Here is an 18,868-nt window from a genome sequence, read left to right on the forward strand (position 1 = left end):
GAGTCGCGCAATCAGTCTACTGGTCAGATCCTAGTCCTTATATGCGCACAAAGGATCCAATCAAGACCTTCTAGCATTCTTGAGCCTTTTTCTCATATATGCATTCTTCCAGTAGGATTCAAAATCCCCCACACTGCAGCTCCGATTATGATTTTTAAGTCAGACGATGAACCGACTAGACTAAATCAGGGCATGCAATGAAATGGCTATTTACTTGTGGTGTTGGTAGGCAGCTACCACCGTTACCAACCTCAAGTGCTTTTTGGCATAGTATCTTTTGTGGTTAGGTGAGACAGCAGCACTTTCCCCTATTAGTATTAGTTATGTCCCATTCCTGGCAAGTGGCAACTACCTCCAGTACTAAGACAAATCTTTTTCGTTTTTTCATTTGTCTAGGGTAGATTCTCTTGGTAAGAAAAAATAAAAAGGATTTTAATCAATAATTTTTATTTTTTTTCAAAAAAATCAATAATTTTTTTAAACATCACTTTTTTTTTTTCCTTTGATACACTTTTACATATTATAAGAGATAAAAGTTGAAACATTGTAATCACATCAACAGAATTATTAAAATACATCCAAAACCATAATATTGTAAAATTTTTACTTTAATTTATAATAATTACTTGTTAATATACAATTGTAATTGCCTATCTAATTACGCACTTCAAACTTTTCTATCACTATCCAATGCACTAATAATGAATATTATGTCTATTGTTAAAGAAACACGTTGCATACAATTTCATCAACGCTTTTAAAAATTAATATTATTTGTATTAAATTCTTAGTATCAAACTTCATTTTACATAATTTAATTAATAGTACAGAGTTATTTAATTTACAAATAAAAATTTAATATTTAAGGTCACACTTGTGTGAGACGGATCGTGTCAATATGCAAATGTATATATATATATATATATATATATATATATATATATAGAATTTTATTCAAATGTGGTCGCGCCCTTACGTGCGGCCGTGCGGTTTACACCACTCAATGTTAAGAAATGCACCACTCAATATTACGAAATGCACCACTCAATATATTGAGTGGTGCATTTCGTAATATTGAGTGGTGCATTTCTTAACATTGAGTGGTGTAAACCGCACGGCCGCACGTAAGGGCGCGGCCACACTTGAACTGTTGAACATGACCCTATATATATATATATATTCGTTTGGTGAGTAATATGCAAATGTTTTACTTATACTAGCAAATGTAATACTAAATCAGGAATTAAACTTTGTTACTTATAAGAGAAAACATAGGGTGCGTTTGGTTCGCACATGGGAATCGGAATCGGAATGGGTATCAAATACTTGGTAAGGGTAATGGGTTTTGGTGAAAGTATTTAGCATGTTTGGTAGTTGGGTGGAATGGGAATGATTATTAATAGTTGGGTAAAAAATGATGAAGGGAGATGAAACCCTTATTTAATAAGGGTATGGGTTTTGCCATTAATGGGGTATTCCAAACCCATAGTAGTATTCACGAAACCTATCAACTAAACACTAACAATCACTTTGATACCCATACCTTATGTCTAAACCCCCCAACCAAACACACCCATAATGTTTCTAAGGACAAATGTAATACTTTTATATTTTAATGTAAAAGTATTACTTTTTTCATCAAAAGTATTACGTAAGTAATGTTGCGCTTATAAAGAAAAATGAATACTTTTGATAAAAAATGTAATACTTTTACAACAAAATGTAAAAGCATTACATTTTCTTATATAAGTAATAAACATTTTATTTTTGATTTAGTATTACATTTCATCTTGATCCGACTTGTCTCGCAGATCAGTCTAACACAAGTTTTTACATAATATTTATGGTAAATCATATCATTTACCATAAAACTTGATGTTAAAAAAAATCCGTATATTATTAGGCCGACTCTTAAAGAGGGGAAGTTAATACATTGACTGGCCTATAGTTAATTTTATTGTACTTTTATTCACGAAGAAAATCACGTGGTGAAATACACACCAGTCACCAGAAAGTTGTAAAGATTATGAGTTGCTTCCATGTGCTTCACGTGAGCATTGAAATGTTACACCTTTTAATATTAAAAACATAAACAGATTCCAACTTTCAAAATTATACGGAGTAATATTCTTTGTAGAAAAATTCTATTGTCCCATATTAGTTTATTTTATATTTATTTATTTGTATAGGTCGCACTTGTGTGATACCATCTCACGAATATTTATTTGTGAGACATGTCGGATCAAATCAATATGCAAATGTAATACTTATTCTAGGAGCAAATACCAATTTTGGTCCCACGACTATTAGCAAAATGACAATTTTGGTCCACATGTTTCATTTCTACCAATTTTGGTCCCACGACTACTGCTTTAGTGTCAAAATTCATCGCGCCGGTCACCCATCCGTTTAAAACGTGCCAAAATCTAAAATTTTTGAAGGTATTTTCGTCCTTTTCAACTCAATATCCCAATTTGAGCATGAATAAAGAGATTTAAGCCTTAAGATCGATCACAATTCACAATTCTCTTCCTCAAGTTAAGGTAAAATGAGGAGAAAAACTGCGAATTTGATCGATTTTAGGAATTAAATCCATTTATTCATACTCAAATTAAGATATTAAGTTGAAAATGATGAAAATACGCTTAACAATTTTAGATTTTTGCACGTTTTAAACGGATGGGTAACCGGCGCGATAAATTTTGGCACTAAAACAATAGTCGTGGATGAAAATTGGTACTAAGAGAATAGTCGTGGGACCAAAATTGGTAGAAATGAAACATGTGGACCAAAATTGGTATTTGCTCCTTGTTCTAGCAAATGCAATACTAAATAATGAATCAAATGTTTGTTACTTAAGAGAAAATATAATATTTTTGAGGACAAATGTAGTACTTTAACATAATACTTTTAAGGACAAATGTTATACTTTTATATTTTGATGTATAAGCATTTTTTTATTATCAAAAGCATTATATTTTTCATTATAAATAATGTTGCACGTATAAAGGAAAATGTAATACTTTTGATGAAATATGTAATACTTTTACGTCAAAATGTAAAAGTATTACATTTCCCCATATAAGTAATATAAACATTTTATTCATGATTTAATATTACATTTGCTAGTATAAATATTCCATTTCATCTTGATCCGACCCGTCTCACGAACAAGGATTTGTGAGACAGTCTCAGACAAATTTTTGCCTACTAACAAAGTATATGTAGCTGGTGAATAAGTTGATTAACCAAAATTATATATATATATATATATATATATATATATATATATATATATATATATATATATATATATAAAATTAAAAACATATATATATTAGTCAATATATTAAACATATTATTCTAAATTAGTCTTCAATTAAAAGGGGAATACTTTTTTTTTTTTGGAGTGAGTATAGTATTTGGCAAAGGTGAGCATCATATGCATGCCTTTATTCCCGAAAACAGGGACAAGTAGTATATCATTGAGAATAAAATTTTGTCATATAACCTAATTTTATTCAAAAGTAAAATAAAATGAATAAAATTTGTGATTTATGTTTTAATTAATCAGAACATGATAGATTAATAAAAAGTAAAAAGTAGGACGTAACATCAGCCAAGTTGATAATGATTTGGTAATCACAGTATTCTAAGTTCGAAATTTAGTGGGAGTGGCATATTGGTATTCTTAGTTTGAGCTGTTCAGCTATGGAGCTATGGACACCTAGGCTGATTTACCACTTTTGTAGTCCTTTGTCATCTAGAATTACAATGTATACGTAGAGTTTACCCGTATACAGTATTGGATAGTGATTAAATATTTTTTTCGTAAAACAAAAGTAAAAAATGGTACAAATATTAATCTTTAATTTCCTGTCCAACTACCATGCCCATTCCCGAAAACTGAAATTAAAAGAAAAAAAAATGAAAGGAGCTTCAAAGGAGAATCTAATAAAAAGAGAGTAAAAAAAAAAAAAAAAAAAAAAAAAAAAAAAAAAAAAAAAAAAAAAAAAAAAAAAAAAAAAAAAAAAAAAAAAAAAAAAAAAAAAAAAAAAAAAAAAAAAAAAAAAAAGAGTTAGGTTGGTGAATTGGCAAGTTGATTTGGGTTTTGGGTCCCAGCTGCCAAGTTGTATATGTACATGGGTTCAGTATGTGAAAAGAGCTTCAAAAGTGTACCCATGACCCATAATGTTGACATTAAAACGAAAGTGAGGGCAATACTGCTTTTATCCCATTTTTGGAAATTTGTATTTTTTTTGAGTACTACACTAAGACTCGAACTCTCTCCCATCATCCATGTGGGAGTGTAAACCAGGACCAGAGTGTCACTAAAATCACAAGGTCTTTGGCAAAAAGATATAGTATTAGTTACCTTTCAAAATATAATATGCTACTCCGTATTTGCTTTACAACATTTGACTATTAATTGTTGGGGAATAAGTCGATAAAACAAATAGAATAAAATAACAATAATAAGATTTGAATTTCTTAAAAAATAATCCCAAATGGTCAATAATGAAATTCAAGTGGCCTACGTGTATCACACACTCTCCTTAAAATATATTCACTACCTTCCGATGATACTATAGTGTTGTAGCACAATCGTTATACCCTGCACCACGGTGCACATAGCAATGTGCACCACGTACGTAAAACGACGTCGTTTCGGTGTTAATAGACGCGGACGCGAATGACTTAAGGAATTCATTATCTATAATACACATAATCATTATCTATAATACACAGAACGTTTGCTTAGAATACACAGAATGTTTGCCCATAATACACAGAATATTGACACAAAATACACAGATGTTAGTGGACGCGAATGACTCCAGGGAGTTCATTATCTATAATACACATAATCATTATATAGAATACACAGAATGTTTGCCTAGAATACACAGAATGTTTGCCCATAATACACAGAATATTGATGCCCATAATACACAGAACTCATCCTCCTAACATTCGAATGCACAAATTAAACACATCACAACTTGTGTTAATAACATGAATACACATAATATTTACACAAAATACACAGAACCCATCATCCTAAACATTCGAATGCACAAACACATCACAACATCTGTTACTAACATGAAATCACAACATGTGTTACTAACATGAATACACATAACGGTTGCCTATAATACACAGAACGGTTGCCTAAAATACACAGAATGATTGCCTGGAATACACAGAATATTAACATAAATACAGAGAACGGTCGAAACGGGAAAAGTGATTTCCAAAAAAAACGGACAATTAGTTTACAATGCTCAAAACAACGTCGTTTAGGTACGTGGTGCACATTGCTATGTGCACCGTAGTGCACAGTATAATTTGCCGTTGTAGCATCAGTCTTTTAAAATAAAAATTTAAAAAGTTTTTATTTTTTAAAAATTGCGTCATTATCTTATTTTAACTTCTTTAACCCCTGTATTTGTTTGGGTGACAAGGCACTCTACAACCACTATCCAATGGTGTGCATTGAGTAAACATCACTCTTATAGTTTTATTATTATGTAATAATTTTCAAATAGTAATTAAACTACACCAATAAGTTAGAGGTGCCTAATGGAATAATGGTAAAGTTTTCTTTTTTACTTTTCATGCATTTGTCTCTTTTATGGGGTTGGTATTACTAAATATGAAACCAAAGTTTTACCTAATGGGGTGGCATCAATTCTAAGACTTTGAAAGAATGTGTGTGAATGCTTGGATGTTTGTGGTTCAGCATTGATCTTCACTTTCGCAATTTTTTTGCAATCATTTCAAGGTTTATAGAAAGTGCCTAGCGTGAAAACGCAAAACTACCTAGTATGTAATTGAAATTTGTCGGTAGAATGCCAAATGAGAATTAACTGATTGATAATGCTATTTGAATCCCACCACCATAAACACCTGATGTGATTTGTAATAAATACGATAATTATTATATTAATTAACTTTTTTCGGATGGGGGTGGGGGTTGCATAATATATATATATATATATATATATATATATATATATATATATATATATATATCAGCTCAAACGTAGTTGCGCCTTCCCGTGCGGTTAGTGCGGTATACACCACTATGTATACAAATATATATATATATATATATATATATATATATAAACTAGTGATCAAATGAGTCCATCAAGTGAAGTGCACAGTTGCTGAGTTGCATAGTTGGCCAGATTTAAGCTATTGATCTCAAGTATTCAATGGCTTAGATTTGTTTACACAGACTCATATAACATGATAACATGGTGGACTCACGGGAGCACTTGCATATATATATATATTGACGGTAATAATGTGTTACCGGTATATTATTTGAATGTAATGTTGATACAGTGTTTGAGTATTTGAGTACAATATTGAGTGCAGTGCTCAGTGTACAATTGAGTTCAGAGTGGTTTTTGTCAAAGTTCAAGTGTCGTGTCTCACTACGTGGTCGTGAGTATTTTTATCCCTTTCAGCTTAGTAACGGAGCATTAATGAGGAGTTGAACGTTGGACATCAATGCTGAGGAGTTGAACGTTGGGCATCAATGCTTGAGGAGCTGAACGTTGGTCATCAATGCTGAGGAGCTGAGGAGCCGTTGAGCATTGACGCTGAGGAGTGAAGTGTTGAACGGTTGGTTGAACGTCCGTTGCCTTGCCTCTGGGTCCTGCCAGTGGTTCCGGGTCGGGTGCTGCTAGCCTGATTACTCTGTCATATATATATATATATATATATATATATATATATATATATATTGTGCGGTTAAATCTGCGTCATTGATCTTACTTAAATCAATGTCCAAGATTAACAAATTTAAAAAAAAAAATGTAGTAGGAATTTGATAATTTTTGCATCTAGGTCAAATTTAAGGTGAGTAGATTCCCCTCTTAAGGTGCGTGATTTTTGTACTTAAGGTGTGTGATTTTTGTGCTTAAGTTGCGTGGATTTTGTGCTTAAGGTGTGTGGGTTGTGTGCTTAATGTTAGTAGTTGTTGAAACTTAAGGTGCGCCAACTTGAAGCTTAAGGTGCGTGACTTTCCTTCTTAAGGTGTGTGATTTGTATGCTTAAGGTGCATGAGTTGTTAAAACTTAAGGTGTACCATTTTAAAATTTTATGTGCGTGGTTTGTGTTCTTAAGGTGCGTGATTTGTTGATAAGTGCCAAAGACACTCATTTATAAGGGTCTTTACGGGGTTGTCTAGTGCTTAATTGATATCCTTTGTGGTTGATTCATGGTATAATATGCTTGAATGTGCTAATCCATTGCAAAGCACTATCATATCTTGCACTTTAGTGTCTGTGAAGGGATTTAAGCTTAAAGGAAGGCATATGGGCATGAACCGGAGTATCCTATGACGAGTGCAAAGTGGAGACCTTCGAAGGAGACCATCCAAGATCGTGGAGGGCTCGTGGTGTGAAAACAGAATGCATCCACGAGACGTCCACGATCGTGGAGCATTCGTGGTTCAAGAACAGTACGCTCCCACGAGGTTGCCCACGAACGTGGAGAAAAGCATGGCCGGGATAAGTGCGTGATCCATGAGCGCCCCGCGCTCATGGATCCCTTAATGGGTGCTGCCCAGCGGGAAGACTTGAAGATGTTTTGGAGGGAAAGCTATATAGACTAGATTTAGATATTTTTAGGGAGGTTCCTTGTTCTAGTTCTTTTTGGTGCTTAGTTCATTCTTAGTTCTAGATTTCCTCTCTCTAGTCTCTCAGACATTGGATTCGAAGATCTTCTTGGTGAAGGAAGCTTGACACACAAGAGATATTTGTAGATTGGATTTCTATTGCAATCAAGTTTGGTAATCTTTAAATACTTTTTTACTTTAATTGCTTTGTTTTGTTGATCCTTGATGCAATGATGATTCTTGAAGCTACAATGAGTAGCTAGACCTTTGATAGGAATTGAATTGTGATTCTATTGCGTGAGGCTAGTGTGAAATGTAATTCCTAATTAGATTGTGCATTGCAATTGTAATTGAGTTCTTGTTACAATTGGTGTTTTGATTGCGCCATGTGAGTCTGGCCAAACTCCTTTGGTAGTTCTAAGACAATTGATATAGGCAAGAGAATGTTAGATCAATTGTAGCTCCAAGCCAATTTGTATTTTCTTTCTTTACTATCCGAAAGGCCTAAGATTGGAATGAGGTGAAGACTAAGTGTTCGATGAAATGTTTCTTAGGAGCATAGTCACTTAAAGGTGTTCTATACCAAGAAAAGACTTAGTAGACCGAGAGGTGAAAAGTATTGGGAAAGTCTCACTTGAATATCTCATTTCCAATGTCACGGCCTTGACCTAAGACACTAGAAGCATTATGTGATAGATGAGCAATTTCATTCCTAGCTTTCTTTATATTGCATTCAATTACTTGCTTACTCTTGAATTCTACAACCACAATCTTGATGCACAAAGCTCTTGAGTGAACATCGGCAAATTATACCGTGCACCACGGTGCACATAGCAATGTGCACCACGTACCTAAACGACGTCGTTTTGAGCATTGTGAACTAATCGTCCGTTTTTTTAGAAATCACGTTTCCCGTTTCGGCCAGTCTCTGTATTTATGTTAATATTCTGTGTATTCCAAGCAATTATTCTGTGTATTCTAGGCAACCGTTCTGTGTATTCTAGGCAACCGTTATGTGTATTCATGTTAGTAACACATGTTGTGATGTGTTTGTGCATTCGAATGTTTAGGAGGATGAGTTCTGTGTATTGTGTGTCAATATTCTGTGTATTCTGGGCAAACATTCTGTGTATTCTAGGCAAACGTTCTATGTATTATAGATAATGATTATGTGTATTATAGATAATGAATTCCCTGAAGTCATTCGCGTCCGCGTCCACTAACACCAAAACGACGTGGTTTTACGTACGTGGTGTACATTGCTATGTGCACCGTGGTGCAGGGTATAACGATTGGTGAACATCTATGTGATTGACATGACTCCTATTCCTTAGTTCAAGTGCGAGTTTATTACCGAAATGGTCCATCGACTATTGTAAAATTACCAATTTGGTCCTCGACAATTTTTCGTGCCCAATTAAGTCCCTCGACTTTGAAAATTTTAACCAATTTGGTCCTCCGTTTATTTTGCCATTAAACATCCGTTAAAATGGGGACCAAATTGATAATTTTGCTATAGTCAAGGGACTAAATTGGTAATTTTGCTATAGTCAAGGGACCATTTCAGTGAAAATTTTATTACCAATTTGGTCCCTTGACTATAGCAAAATTATCAATTTGGTCCATTGACTATAGTAAAATTACCAATTTGGTCCCGATTTAACGGATATTTAACGTCAAAATAAACGGAGGACTAAATTGGTTAAAAATTTCAATGTCAAGGGACTTAATTAGGCACGAAAAATTGTCGAGGACCAAATTGGTAATTTTGCAATAGTCGAGGGACTATTTTGGTAATAAACTTGTGCATTTTAACACTTCCAATTTGTTATCCGTAGAGAACGATAAAACTCGGGAAGTGATTCCTAAATCTTTTGATAACAAGAAAAATAACTTGTCATTTGTGCTCTTAAGGTGCTTTATTTGTGTGCTTAAGGTGCATGGTTTGTATACTTAAGATGCGTCTTTTTTAATTAACTGCACAACCGCACTGGAGTAGGTACACGCACCTGAACTCATCCATATATGTATGTATGTATGTATTAGATCATATGATAATAAGTCCGTATGAGAAAACTAAGAACTAATCATAACCTTACATCTAGAAAAATTGAATGCACCAGATCAGATTTAAAAAAAAAACGTGGTGGTAGTTTCGTAATTATCACCAACTTTAATATACAAACATGAACACTAAAATCTGTAATTTTTAAACTTCTTTAGGTTTGCACATTTAGAGTTAACATTTTGCATAATTAGTATTAAAAGATTGTACTTGCAAAAATGCCAAAGTACATTGCAATTAGGGTTTTGATTTTAGAGTTTTATGATTGAGGTTTTTTTTTTTTTTTTTTTTTTGGTTCAATGGTTCACTTTTTACTACTTAAGGTCTAACATTTGCGGTTTAGATTTAAAATTTCATTTTTTTTGTTTATGTTATAGAATTTACCAGGTTTACATATTTAGTTGTTAAAGATTGCATATTTAAGTGTTAAAGTTTGCACAGTGAAGTTGATGATAATTACGAAACTGCCACCGCGTCTTTTTTAAAGTTGAATTTTTACAGATATAAGGCTGAGATTTGTTCTTATTTCTCTCACAGGGAAGTGTTCTCACAGGATCAATAACATATAGAAATTGGATCAAATTAGAACAAGTTCTTAAGATAGAAATAAGAACCAATCTCAGTCTTATATCTGGAAAAATCGAACAGATTACAACAAGATTTTTTTAAAAAATGTGGTGGCATTTTCGTAATTATCACCAATTTTATTATGCAAACTTGAATACTAAAATTTTCAATTCTTGGACTTTTTTTAGGTTTGGACATTTAGTATTAACATTTTGCACATTTAGTATTAGTATTTTGCATATTTAGTATTAAAATATTGTACTTGCAAAAATGCGAAAGTGCATTGCACTTAGGGTTTTGATTTTTGAGTTTATGACTGAACACTTAAATATGCAATCTTTAACAACTAAATATGCGAACATTGTGCCATTAGCCTTGTGCTCAAATGGCATGTAGTGGCTCTCCCGTATGAGAGGTCATGAGATCGAGCCTTAGTGGAGGTGATACTAACTCTTTGTGCTTTAACAGGTACTACAATGTAATAGGGTTAGTTGTATTCAAAAAAAAAATATGCAAACATGGTAAATTTTATAAAATCAAGGAAAAAAGCTAAATTTTAAATATAAACTATAAATGCTAGACCTTAAGAAGTAAAAAAAGTGAATTACTAAACCAAATCGAAATCCTAAGTGCAATGCACTTTCGCATTTTTGCAAGTGCAATCTTTTAATACTAAATATGTAAAATGTTAACACTAAATGTGCAAAATGTTAATACTAAATGTGCAAACCTGAAAAAGTCTGAGAATTTCATATAGAAAACATTACATGGATTCACATTTCTTACTCCCAACTTCTACTCCCTCTCACAAATCTTGGTTGTACACTTTTTCCTAAGACCCACATCATGAAAATATCTTATACTTGATTGCCACATCATGGAGTAGAATTTGGGAGTACATGTAATATAACTCATTGCAGATTTTAGTATTAAATTTTTCATAGTAAAGTTGGCGATAATTATGAAGATACCACTACGTTTTTTTTTAAATTAATCTAATTCGTCCAATTTTTTCATATGTAAGGGTGAGATTGGTTCTTATTTCTCTATTAAGAACTTGTTCTCATTTGATTCAATACCTATATGGCTATATATATATAGTTGAATGGTCAAATGAGAAACCTTTCTCCTATGAGAACTTGTGAACCAACATAAATGCACGCAAGCATCTAAGTAAATGCACACAAACTATTCAAGAGGTAAATTGCGTGCATTCTGCACTGGAATACAAAATTGTGTGTGTCTGTAAAAAGTGATAACTGATTTCAGCCGTCCATCAAGGTTTATCAATGGTTGAAGTTTTAGTAAAACAAATTACAAGGTCAATTATTAAAAACTTTTAAGAGTCGAGTTCATTTTATATTTATTGCGAACTTGAAAGTTTAGTATTAGTAAAATCTTAACTTTTGATTTCTCAAGATGCATGGAGGGTGGGGATGTGTACGTCCACACTTTTTACAGGGAGAGATGTTCTCACCTGAACCCCAGAACATATTAGTTTTTTCTCACCTCACTTTTTACAACTTAGGATTTAGTATTTATGATTTAGGTTTCAATTTTAGTTTTTTCGTTGATATTTTAAAAAGTTATCTAAAAATGCACTATCTATTGTTAAAAAGTGCACCGTATAGTGTTAAAAGTTGCAATGTAAAGTTGGCGATAATTACAATAATGTCACCACATTTTTTTTAAAAAATTTTGATATGATATGCTCAATTTTTACATATATAAGATTGAAATTAGTTTTAGTTGTCTCATGGGGACATGCTATCATGGGAGTGTGACCCTATATATATTTGTCAAAAAAACTTTGTTTTATTTTCTTCTTCATTCAATATTTTTTTCGAAACACTCATAATTCTTTACAAGGTAGTATATGCTCCACCATAGGGATTCGATCATGTGATCACCCATTTGAAATGGTAACAAAGCTACCATCAAAGTACCTAATAGTTCGCTTCTTCATACAATATAGTTAATATGAGAAAAATATTTTTAAACTATTTTTCATTTTTAGAAAGAAGCACTGTAAGTAAAATGTATTTGATAAAATAATCTATTAAATATGATTTATATGCAATAATTCATCAATACTCTTGATCTAAAAAAATTTATTCTTTACCATGCATATATAAAACACATATAAGACAATTTAAACCAAATTGCTTGATTTTTTTTTATTTTTTTATTTGGGATTTGTTAAAAGCTAGTTATAATTATTTTTAACTTTTAAAAGATTTTATTAGACTTGTTACAATGCAAATGTTTTAATATAGTTGGCCAAAAAAAAATTATTTTTATTGTATATTTGGTTATAATTTCATGTAATGTGCGAGTGTGTTCTAATACAATATTATCTTGAGTTTTTTTTTTAAATAAAATAAATTACCATCCTCATAAAACTTCTTAAACTTAAAATGAAAGTAATAAATCAACTATGTCTCTCTCTATTTCTTTTTTTTTTTAAATATTACTGATTCTATTACAATGTAGTATCTGTATATACATACTTTCTCAATCTATTGAAGCACAAAGAGTCAATGCCCCCCATTAAGATTCGAATCAACTATGTCTTACAATAATTCTAAATACAACAATTTCAAATAATGTGTTCACGAATATCTTCCAACTTAACCAAAAGTCTTGTAATTTAACCTTTAAAGTACAATTACCTTTAAAATTCATGAGGTAATATTTTGCTACCCTCGTCGAAGTATTACCCTACCCCCCCCAAAAAAAAAAAAAACTTCACATCGTCCGACATGTTGAAGCCTTCATGATTCATGTTATAAAATTTGGATTTTGGACCATATGGAAAATAAATTAAAAATATAAACCGTGACCTGCAAATATTATATCATTTTCATGGAGTTAGGTGAAATCACCTACCCACCAAACCCAAAATATATAATTTATATACAGTACCTATTAATAATCTCAATTATGTATTCAGTACTATTAAACTATCATGAGAGAATCTCATTAGTGATTCTTAAACACAGTGAAAACAGATATTACCGCAATCCGAACCTAAGAATTCATTATTCAAAAAAAAAAAAAAAGAATTCATTATTCCGAACCAAAATATCAATAATGGCTTTTTTCCTGTGTCAATTACACAATTATTGTTACTACTATGCTAAAGAGTTACACTGTTTACACTTTACTCTTATTTTACTTACTAGTATGGTGTACGTGCAATACACAAATGTTCATGCCCAATATTAAAACATTAATAAATACAAATAATTAAAATTTTTAATTCGAATTATATATACACAAATAATATATGTATTTTATACACACACATATGATTTAACATTCATAGAAATTTAATTAAAATATAATCAACCATTAAATTAATTATATAATGATTTTAATAAAATGATAATTAAGGAATAGGAAAAAGATATGATAAATATAAGCGTATGTTAATAATGATGGAGTTAAAAACTAATGGTGTTATAACGGTGTAAGGGATGCACTAGGGACAATTATGTCTAATAACATTGAAGTGTATAACATTTATGGTGTGTTTGGAAACCCGGAAAATGATTTCTGGAAATCATTTTCCGGGTTTCCCATGTTTGGCAACACTTGGAAAACCCAGTCAGCGAAAAATGATTTCCGTTGACTAGGGAAAATGAGGCCAAATTGACGGAAAATCACAACGAAAGGTCGACAGGCTATGGTTTCCACCGGAAACCATAGCCGTGCTTTGGTTTCCGGCGCCGGAATCCAGAGCAGCACAACTCTGGTTTCCGCAGCGTAAACCAGAGAAAGTTCTCTAGTCTCCGCTGCGGAAACCAGAGCTGCTGGTTTCCGCCGGAAACCAGGGGGGTTTTTTTTTAATTTTTTTTTTAACTTTGTTATTTTTTTTTGAAAGATAAATTTTATGATTTAAAATATTATTTTTATTTTATTATAATAATTTTAATATTTTAAATAGAATAAAAATATATATAATTATACAATTCTACCCATTTTCTAGAGAACGAACCAAACACCCAAAGACAGTTTTCCAGAATACATCCAAACACGGAAAATGAATTGATTTTCCGGAAAATGACTCATTTTCCAGAAAACATTTTCCAGAAGTCATTTTCTTGCTTTCCAAACACACCCTTAAAGTAAAATGTATACATACAAAAAGAGGAACATAAATCAGAGATATAACCTTGATTACGACTTATTATGTTTTAAAGATATCTAAAAAAAAAAAAAACTTATAGGAATTAATATATATTACTACTCATAATTTATGTTTGTATTGTATTTTTATTAAGTTTTATATTACACTATAAATATTATATTCTATTTTTATTGAAAAAATTATATTTATACCATTAAATTTTCTATTTTCCTTTACTATATATTACATGTTACCATAATTATATTTAATCATTTACTATTTTTAGTTACTTTAAAAATTATTAATCATTTTATAATTATTACCAAATTATCAACTATACTTTTAAAATGTAATATGAATTTTACAGATATAAATTTTATGAGTTTAAGATACAATTATATACTATTATTATTTTTAAAAATATTGGAATAAGGTGAAAATTGCCCACTGAAAGAGTAATTAGGCCACTGGAAAAAAAAAAGTGCAATTAAGCCACTAAACACTCCAAATGTATGCAAGTTTACGTGGAGAGACTCGAACCCTAGCATTCTGTATAGTAGACAAGACCAAGAACAACTACACTAAGAGAGATATCATAAGAGGCAGGGATGTCTATTTATAGTGTTGAAAAACCTTTCACGTCCTACCAAGTGTATGATCCTCATTCACCCTCATTCCTCACCATCCATGTGTCCTCTCAACTTCTTGCCTTCATCTCGCGTATGAGACACTAACGCATGTGCCATACACTCTCCACGCCAGCGAGGTACTCCTCTCACGTTGGTAGTGCCTCAACCAGAGGAAGCCGACGAGCTTTCCCACCAGCCAAGCAGTGGGTGACCATGAGTGGTTTCGCCCCCCATGGCGGTCCAACCCTCCCCCCTTCTTCACGGGCCGCAATCACCATCACCTTGCTAGCCCACCAACAATCCTTCTACTTTTGGGCCGCTGATGAGTACAGTTGTGAGTGTAAAAAAGGGTGTAAAATATAGTTCCGCTGAGGATTGGGGCTATGGCACGTATTGTGTGAATTTTTAAAATCTAGGCACTGAAGTATTGGAATTCACTAGAATCCAAGCAAACTAAGATTAATGAATGGAAATAAAATAATGCAAATTAAATAAGGGATAAACTATATGATAAAAGAGTGGGGTCAGATTAGGGGTATTGTAATCTTGATGCTCTAACAATCTCAAAATTAGGGAAAAACAATTAACCAAGGGATTTAATGGCAATGGACTCAAGAATTCGAGTTAGTTACTTTCGTAATCAATAACAAGAATTAGGATAGGATTGCCCCACTTTCGTGATGCATCAATCATAACCTTAAAACACAAAAGCATTATAAGCCCCCAAATTACCCATATTCTCATAGTAGGAAAAATTGGGTTGACATTGGTTAGACTGAGTCTTTCACCCAACTTTTATTGTGATGAAATCCTCTCCAAAACAAATCAATAAAAGCTACGCATCAATTATCAATAAGAGGAATTTATAATCCAACTCAAACATAAACCCTAGGTTAACAATTATTTCCCTTTATGCAATAATCACAAATCTAACATCAAAAATAGCAATAGAACCCTTATCCAAACCCAAAAGCTAACTACTCATGCATCATGAAAGTAAACAAAACAAAGCAATAATAAATCATCATAAATATTGCAAGGAATATAAAGGGAAGAGAAAACTTTACTGATAATGAAGAACAATTCCAACTTTAATCCGCGATTCCAAGCTTGAGATTAAATAATCTAATATAAAACTAATCTAAACTATACTAGGGAAATATAAAGAGAAGGGGAAAAATAAACTAAAACTAATTAGGGTTGAGAACTCTGTAAGGGAACTCTTCAAAATAGCAGAAAATTGTAGTATAAATATGAGACAGATGGGCTTTGGCCCATTAGGCAACTTCCAATTCTTTTCCAATTCTTATTCTTGTTTCCTTTTGTGATTAGGTAATTTCCTTTGCTTCCAAAACTTGTCCAAAATGTTTCAAAACTTTTCTTTTGCTGCTCCTTGTGGATAATTCAACCCTTGGGACAATATAACACACAAACAATTATCAATTTCACTAGGATAAAGAAAATAAGTATCAAAACAACTAAAATAAGAAGTGAATTTATTGTACAAAATAGTAGATATCAACCGTCATGCCTGCTTACTTGCTAGCCTGCTCCGATGCCTTCTATTTGCTAGCCCAACAAGCGCTCATGCTACAATTACCATTATATTTATGTGTGCGTGTGTGTATATAGTGAATTCCTTTTTTGGTCATACTTTTATTGGGTCACTGCCAATTTTAGTTATCCGTCTATATTTTCGTTAGATGGCCGCCTGAGAGGGGGTTAATTACGTCAATTCGTCATATCTCCTTCTCCAACAAACAGACTGCAAGCTCTAGATCAGAAACCTCCGAAAGAATTTGATAACAACCTTATATCCACAAACTGTTACTAACCAATAAATGATTATGCATAAAGGTTTAATAACTTCAAGAATTTCATTTGAGGTTGCCCCTAGCTCAGAAGTTTAGGAATGAATAATGGACATTAGAGGAGAAACTAGATTTGGTTCGACTGGCGATGTCGACTCAGGCGAGGACATGAGGCGGTGACCGGCAAGCAAGCTTGTGATTTGGTCTTCCTTTGTTGTTTCAATTTGAGAACTAGCAAATCACTGTTATCATCAGTTGGCTACACAGAGGAACATTCGAGAAAGATACTGGATCTGGTTCGATTGGCGAGGAGGTGAGGCGGTGACCGACAGGCAAGCTTCTGATTTACTCTTCTTTTGCTGTATCAATCTGAGAACTAGATGGCATCTAGCATTTTCTATAGAGATATGGCTTAGGAGTTTCAGACTGGGAGCCAGATCTGAGATCTCTACGTTGACCGAGAGTGCGCCGATCGTAGCTCCGTCGGACCGCCACCTCTACATAATCGCACACTAGGCAAAAATTAATAAAGTTGACTAAAATCGGCATCGCCCCAATAAGAGTAGGATTAAAACATGAAATCACTTATTTATATATATATATAAGGGTCATAATCAGGTGTTTCCGCCCCTTAACGTGCGGTCAGTGCGGCCACACCACTATGTATACAAATATACACCACTCAATGTTAGAAATGTATCATTAGGGGCAGGGAGTTATGGTGCATTATTTTGGGTATGTTGTGTGTTTTTTTGGTGTTTTTGTGTATTTTCATTGTGGTGCATTTTTTAACATTGAGTGATGCATTTTCTAACATTGAGTGGTGCGAACTCCACCAATCGCACGGAAAGGTGCGGCCACATTTGAACATATTTCTATATATATATATATATAGTTGAGTCATAGTAACGAACAGCAAGTTACACAAAATATATTGGCGTAAACTATGATTTGCTATGCGCATTGTGAGCCCTGGTCAAGATTATGTACATGCAGGTGATGATACAGTTAACATGTTATTATGTTTAGTTATTTTTTTCTAAGTTCATCTGTTGATAATATGCAACTGGTAAGTAAATAAAATGAAGGTATAAAATATAGGGAAAATGACACTTTTTCTCACTATGTTATGTGCATATAGCACTTTTTTCTTCTGTGTTATTAAAGTGGCAATTTTCCCCCCTCAGTTATTTTAAAAGTGGTAGCTTTTCCCCCTGTAATGTTAAATTGACATTTTTACCCTTAAAATAATTATTTCATTTATTTTTATTCTCTAACCTAGTATTACTAATATGTATGGAAGATCATGGTTCGATACGAACCTAATCGAACACTGTAGCAATTGAACTTAAATAGTATGGACGGTTACGGTTACGATTCAGAACCGAAAAAATAAAATAAAATAATTGTTGAATTTAGAATATTTTTAAATAAGAAATAAAATTTAAAAAAAAATAAATAAATAAGTTTTGATTGGCGGTTCAAAATCGAAATTGGAATTGAACCGTACCGATTTATCAAAATAAGTGTTTGATCATTTTCAATATATATGACTGTGGTTCAGTTCCAGTTCACGGTTCAACAATTATTTAATTTTATTTTTTTCAGTTATGAATCGTAACCATAACCGTCCATACTATTTCGGTATGATTGCTATAGTGTTTGGTTAGGTTCGAACCGAATCGTGATCATCCATACATATAAGTAATAATTTGTTGGAGAAGAAAAATAAATGAAATAATTATTTTTAAGGGCAAAAATGCCAATTTAACATTTCAGGGGGAAAAATAGTCACTTTAATAACACAGGGGAAAAAGTGCTATATGCACATAACATAGGGGGAAAAAGTGCCATTTTCCCTAAAATATATATGCCAAGGACCTTGTGGTTCAGTGGCATCAAACCCTTCCTTTTATATGGGAGGTGGTGGGTTCGAGTCTCAGTGGAGGCGGGCAATACTGACTTCTTGTGCTTCAATAGGTTGTATTGTAATAGAGTTAGTAGTTATGAACAGATACTACATTGTAA

The sequence above is a fragment of the Ipomoea triloba genome, chromosome 3 (assembly GCF_003576645.1).
Source record: "Ipomoea triloba cultivar NCNSP0323 chromosome 3, ASM357664v1".
NCBI classification, from domain to species: domain Eukaryota; kingdom Viridiplantae; phylum Streptophyta; class Magnoliopsida; order Solanales; family Convolvulaceae; genus Ipomoea; species Ipomoea triloba.